The sequence below is a fragment of the Phaseolus vulgaris genome, chromosome 11 (genome assembly GCF_000499845.2).
Source record: "Phaseolus vulgaris cultivar G19833 chromosome 11, P. vulgaris v2.0, whole genome shotgun sequence".
NCBI lineage: Eukaryota > Viridiplantae > Streptophyta > Magnoliopsida > Fabales > Fabaceae > Phaseolus > Phaseolus vulgaris.
Window position 1 is genome coordinate 33,610,524 of NC_023749.2, and position 6,990 is coordinate 33,617,513.

General features: G+C 49.3%; 1 pseudogene; it reads right to left on the minus strand.

The window, feature by feature from the left end:
• Positions 1 to 6,002: 6,002 nt before the first annotated feature.
• On the minus strand, positions 6,003 to 6,109 carry LOC137811636 (small nucleolar RNA R71; annotated as a pseudogene).
• Positions 6,110 to 6,990: the final 881 nt, after the last annotated feature.

Sequence of the window (6,990 nt, forward strand, 5' to 3'; positions counted from 1 at the left end):
CCCAGCAAGATGTTGTAGGCAGAATTAGCGTTCACGACGAGGTACCGGATGCTCTCGGTACGGGAGGCCTCTCCGTCTGTGAACGTAGTCCTCAACTCCAGGTACCCCCGGACTTCTACCTGGTTATCCCCGAACCCATACAAACATCCCGTATAGGGACTCAGTAGATCGGGGGACAACCGTAACTTATTAAAGGTCGACAGAAACATGACGTCTGCCGAGCTTCCTTGATCAACAAGCACTCTGTGGACCTTCCTTCCAGCTGTGACGACTGAGATGACAACGGGATCGTTGTCGTGGGGCACCACATCTCGGAGGTCTCTTCTTGTGAACACAATATCTGACTCCCAGGGCTCCCCCGAGAGCCTCTCCTCGATTGAATTCACCCCCCTCGCGTATTTCTTCCGCTGGGAGGCGGTGGGTCCTCCGCCGGAAAAACCTTCAGCAATGGTGTGGACCTCGCCAAGCACAGGCATCTCGTGTGCTGGCTCATCTGCCGGCGGCGGCAAGGTGGCGGTCGTTGTGGAATCTGCGACATAATCTTTCAAAAACCCAGTCCTCACCAGCTCATCTAGCTGGTAGCCCAACGACAGGCAATTATCAATTTGGTGCCCGAAAGCCTCGTGGAATTCGCACCAAGAGTCTTTACGGGGCTCTAACACCTTGTCGGTCTTCGCTGGTCGCCTCAGCCTCTCGGCTATGTTGGGTACGGCGATCAAATCCTTCAACTCAACCACGAAGTTGTACCTCGCCGGTCTTGCTCTTTCTCTGGCGGGGCGTTCGCCTCCTGCTGGGCCCCGGGGCTGGGGCTTTCTGGCCTCGTAGGGGCGTCTCGCCTCTGGCTTCTTTCTCCCCGTCATGGTCTCATTGACTCTGACGGGTTGAACTCGCGCCGGTACCCTCGGGCGTGTGGGCACGGCGCTGGTGCGCTTCACACATACCTCCCCTTCCGAAGCAATATGCTCTACTGCCCTGCGCCGTAATTCAGCGAACGTCCTAGGGCGATTGCGGATAATGGATTCTCCGAAGGGGCCGGGGCATACGCCTTTCACAAATGCGTACACGATCATAGGCTCTTCTGTTGTACCAACCTTCACGACCTGGGCCCCGAAGCGATTGATATACTCCTTCAGGGTCTCCCCATGATATTGCTTCACGTCGAACAGGTGGTAGGAGACCGGCGGCGGGGCCTTGTTCGCTAAGTACTGTTCTCGGAATAACCGCGACAATTGGCGGAAGGATGTGATATGACCTTCTGGGAGGCTAATGAACCAGTCCATAGCCATCCCGGTCAGGGTGCTCATGAAGAGCTTGCACTTGGCAGCATCAGAACCGCCTATCAGGACCATCTGCGTGTGAAATGCAGCCAGGTGCGTCTCTGGGTCCTCCATCCCGGTGAAGATCACCTTGGGTCCCGCAAACGTGTTTGGGATCGCTGCGTCTAGGATCTCCTGTGAGAAAGGAGTGGAAAACTCCCTTGGTGGGGAATGGTTCTCCGTCTCGTCATGCCCAGGCCGCCTCCTATCGTTTCTCAGGCCCTGGCGCAACTCCTCATTCACACGGTGGAGCTCTTCGTTCCGCTCATGCGAGGCGTCAAGGTCTGGCTGCATGCGTTCCTGCTCCATTTTCGAATCCGCCATGTCCTGCTGCAGCCCCCTCATTATTTCTAGAACCCGCTGCATGGATAGGTCTGCTAGGGCTGCGCGCGCTGCTCTTCGTCTGGTGGGGGCCATTGTCACTCCAATCTCCTTCAACGTTACTGTAACTTGATAAACCTTCTCGAACTTGTGATGGGACTGATGTTTTATATCGGCCCCACGGTGGACGCCAAATGTTCCGTCCGGTTGACCGGGACGTCTTCGTGCGCGACCTCAACCGTCAGCTAGGGACTCCTTCCCACTGGTTGCCCGTGGATTCCTGCAAAAAAGAGGACAAAAAGGCGCCCTAGCGGCCGTGTGCACTCCGACACTCAAGTCAGCCAGCAAGAAACACCAAAAACTATCCACCTACGTGATTGAGCACCGCATATGGCACTCCGAAGGTGGTAAAAGAACTGTGTATATGTGTGTTGTCTCCTTCAGGCAAAAATATTCCCCAGTCACTTGTACGTAACCTTGAAGCACGAGCAAGCAACTAGAGAGTTCTCTGGTCAATTTGCCGAAAGTTCCAACCCTTTTTCCAACATTCTCTGCGCTATTTAAACTACCCAAGCATTTTAAAGCGCCTTAAAGCGCTTTTAATCACAAACGTAACGCACTCATTAAAGCGCTTAATTAGAAAACGTAGCGCATTTAAGACGTTTGAAACGCTCGGGAGCCATTATAGTACCTGAATGCTCGAAAGGGAAACTGTATTGAATAACTTTTAATTACCTGGCACCTGACTAAAGGGTGTTTCTATTCTTGCATGGCTGTCGTACACGTGGAGGGCCTCACGACGCCATGACCCCATCTGGGGGCGTCTCTGGGTCCTCCATCCCGGTGAAGATCACCTTGGGTCCCGCAAACGTGTTTGGGATCGCTGCGTCTAGGATCTCCTGTGAGAAAGGAGTGGAAAACTCCCTTGGTGGGGAATGGTTCTCCGTCTCGTCATGCCCAGGCCGCCTCCTATCGTTTCTCAAGCCCTGGCGCAACTCCTCATTCACACGGTGGAGCTCTTCGTTCCGCTCATGCGAGGCGTCAAGGTCTGGCTGCATGCGTTCCTGCTCCATTTTCGAATCCGCCATGTCCTGCTGCAGCCCCCTCATTATTTCTAGGACCCGCTGCATGGATAGGTCTGCTAGGGCTGCGCGCGCTGCTCTTCGTCTGGTGGGGGCCATTGTCACTCCAATCTCCTTGAACGTTACTGTAACTTGATAAACCTTCTCGAACTTGTGATGGGACTGATGTTTTATATCGGCCCCACGGTGGACGCCAAATGTTCCGTCCGGTTGACCGGGACGTCTTCGTGCGCGACCTCAACCGTCAGCTAGGGACTCCTTCCCACTGGTTGCCCGTGGATTCCTGCAAAAAAGAGGACAAAAAGGCGCCCTAGCGGCCGTGTGCACTCCGACGCTCAAGTCAGCCAGCAAGAAACACCAAAAACTATCCACCTACGTGATTGAGCACCGCATATGGCACTCCGAAGGTGGTAAAAGAACTGTGTATATGTGTGTGTTGTCTCCTTCAGGCAAAAATATTCCCCAGTCACTTGTACGTAACCTTGAAGCACGAGCAAGCAACTAGAGAGTTCTCTGGTCAATTTGCCGAAAGTTCCAACCCTTTTTCCAACATTCTCTGCGCTATTTAAACTACCCAAGCATTTTAAAGCGCCTTAAAGCGCTTTTAATCACAAACGTAACGCACTCATTAAAGCGCTTAATTAGAAAACGTAGCGCATTTAAGACGTTTGAAACGCTCGGGAGCCATTATAGTACCTGAATGCTCGAAAGGGAAACTGTATTGAATAACTTTTAATTACCTGGCACCTGACTAAAGGGTGTTTCTATTCTTGCATGGCTGTCGTACACGTGGAGGGCCTCACGACGCCATGACCCCATCTGGGGGCGTCTCTGGGTCCTCCATCCCGGTGAAGATCAACTTGGGTCCCGCAAACGTGTTTGGGATCGCTGCGTCTAGGATCTCTTGTGAGAAAGGAGTGGAAAACTCCCTTGGTGGGGAATGGTTCTCCGTCTCGTCATGCCCAGGCCGCCTCCTATCGTTTCTCAGGCCCTGGCGCAACTCCTCATTCACACGGTGGAGCTCTTCGTTCCGCTCATGCGAGGCGTCAAGGTCTGGCTGCATGCGTTCCTGCTCCATTTTCGAATCCGCCATGTCCTGCTGCAGCCCCCTCATTATTTCTAGGACCCGCTGCATGGATAGGTCTGCTAGGGCTGCGCGCGCTGCTCTTCGTCCGGTGGGGGCCATTGTCACTCCAATCTCCTTGAACGTTACTGTAACTTGATAAACCTTCTCGAACTTGTGATGGGACTGATGTTTTATATCGGCCCCACGGTGGACGCCAAATGTTCCGTCCGGTTGACCGGGACGTCTTCGTGCGCGACCTCAACCGTCAGCTAGGGACTCCTTCCCACTGGTTGCCCGTGGATTCCTGCAAAAAAGAGGACAAAAAGGCGCCCTAGCGGCCGTGTGCACTCCGACGCTCAAGTCAGCCAGCAAGAAACACCAAAAACTATCCACCTACGTGATTGAGCACCGCATATGGCACTCCGAAGGTGGTAAAAGAAATGTGTATATGCGTGTGTTGTCTCCTTCAGGCAAAAATATTCCCCAGTCACTTGTACGTAACCTTGAAGCACGAGCAAGCAACTAAAGAGTTCTCTGGTCAATTTGCCGAAAGTTCCAACCCTTTTTCCAACATTCTCTGCGCTATTTAAACTACCCAAGCATTTTAAAGCGCCTTAAAGCGCTTTTAATCACAAACGTAACGCACTCATTAAAGCGCTTAATTAGAAAACGTAGCGCATTTAAGACGTTTGAAACGCTCGGGAGCCATTATAGTACCTGAATGCTCGAAAGGGAAACTGTATTGAATAACTTTTAATTACCTGGCACCTGACTAAAGGGTGTTTCTATTCTTGCATGGCTGTCATACACGTGGAGGGCCTCACGACGCCATGACCCCATCTGGGGGCGCTTCGGCCCACCTGGGGACGTTTCTACGTGTGAGTCCTCCTGCTGGGAGTGCTACTGCACTAGGGGTGACTTTTTGGGTGCCAACTCATGCCCCCAAGTATCTAGTCACTTACTTTGAGAGCGTATCTGCCTTCCTTTTGTACTCTGCACCCGGTTGCCCTGGGCGTGACTTTCCTCTTGAGTCGTATCTGCCCCACAGGCGTCTCTGGGGCGGCAGGAGCACTTCACGAGTCAGGCTGCCCTTCACTGGTACTATTACTATGGCCTTGAAGCCACCTTTTCTTTCTCTTTATTGCTGCCCCATGCTATTGGGACCTGAGGCCTTCCCACGGCGTCACTCCCTCCATGGTCTTTCCTACCCATGGGTATCGGGGAACCACACCGTGATTGCCTTGTTTTTTACACTGTTTGATCTGGCGACGCCCTAGTGAGGCGATGCCTCCATCTGGGCGACGCTTTGCCTTGGCGACGCCTTGCCTTGGCGACGCTTCCTCTTGGCGTCTCTACACCTAGGCGACGCCTTGCGTTGACTTTGACTTTCCAGTCGTTGACTTTGACTTTGACTTAGTCAACGCCCGGATACGGGACGGTACACGTACTTTAAAGAGTATTATATTACAATTGATTCGGTACACTTGCGGAGAAATATCAACAAGTTTTTGGCGCCGTTGCCAGGGAACAATTTCTTTTAAGAATTTCTGAAGTATAACTCATTGAGTATTGTGAATATTTTGTTTTCTTTGTGAATAGACACTTGTTTAGATCTTATTCTTTTATCATGTGATAATCCTTGTTTGAGTTGTCTTAGATACATGTTATTGAGAGGACAGGTTCCTGAAGATCAATTGGAATTTGATCCAGAAATTGAGAAAACAGCTAGAAAAAATCAGAGCAAGAAGAGAGAAGAAAAGAAGAAGCAAGGACAAACAAAAGTAGGATCTTGCAACACTCTCAACTCACACAATAAAACAGAGTTCCAAATGGCTGAAAATAGACAAAATCCCTAGAAGAACATTGGGAGACTATGCTATGCAACAAAGACCGAGGCATTTCTCCAGCATAGCCATACCTCCTGCCACCAAATCATTAGAAATGAAGCCAACTATTCTCAGCTTAATCAACACTCATCAATTCACTGGAATGGATCATGAAGACCCTTATACTCATTTATCCACATTCTATGAGTTGGTTGGGACCATGGGCTTCGAGGAAAATGATATTGAATCTGTTTATCTGCGTCTATTTCCTTTCTCACTTGCAGGCAAAGCAAAAGAATGGTTAAAGTCATATCCAAACCAGAGTCTAAGTAGCTGGAATGATGTAGTAGAGAAATTCCTACATAGATTCTTCCCACTTTCTCGATATATCAAGGCTAAGTATGATATCTCCACATTCAGGCAAGGGCCAAATGAACCTTTTTGTGAAGCTTGGGAACGCTTTAAAGTGATGTTAAGAAGATGTCCTAATAATGTCTTTGAGGATATTGCTCAGTTGAACATATTCCATAATGGTTTGAGGCCTGGTACTAAAATGATCTTGGATGCTGCAGCAGGAGGTACAATGATGAGTGTTGATGCAGAACAAGCTACAAGAATCATTGATGCCTTAACCTCAACAGATTACCAAGCTCAACATGATAGATATACAATGCAAAAGAAAGGGGTGCTGGATCTTAGTACTTCAGATGCAATTTTAGCACAAAACAAGATTTTGACTCAGCAAATTGAGGCATTAACCAAGCAAATGTCAAAACTGCCTCAACAATATATGCAGTAAATTCTCCTTCAATTCAGAATCAAGCTTTGAAGTGTGATTTTTGTGGGGGAGATCAGCTTAATGGCCAATGCTCTTACCAAAATCCATTAGAGGAAGAAGTTCAGTATATGAATAATCAAGGAAGGCAAGGTGGCTTTTCATCTAGCTATCCAAATAACATGGTTCAAGGATGGAGGAATAATCCAAATCAAGGATTTGGGTGGAAGCAAGAGGCTGGATCATCTAACAGACAAGCTCTTTATCAGCAGCAACCACATTATCCTTCCGTTCATGAGAGAACATCCAAATTGGAGGATACTTTTGAGAAGTTCATGCAAGCCTCTCTATCCAATCAGAAAAATACTGAAGCATCAATAAGAAATTTAGAGACATAGGTGGGGCAACTGGCTAAAGAGTTGGTAGATAATCAAGGTAGTCAATTTTCAGCCAATACACAAACCAATCCCAAGGAGCATTGCATGTCCATTACTACCAGAAGTGGGAAAGTTATAGGAAAAGGAACTGGAGATAATTTAGTTGTTGAGGACGAGGTTTTAAATGATATAGAGATTGAGAAAGAAGAGATTGAGTGTGAGGGAGG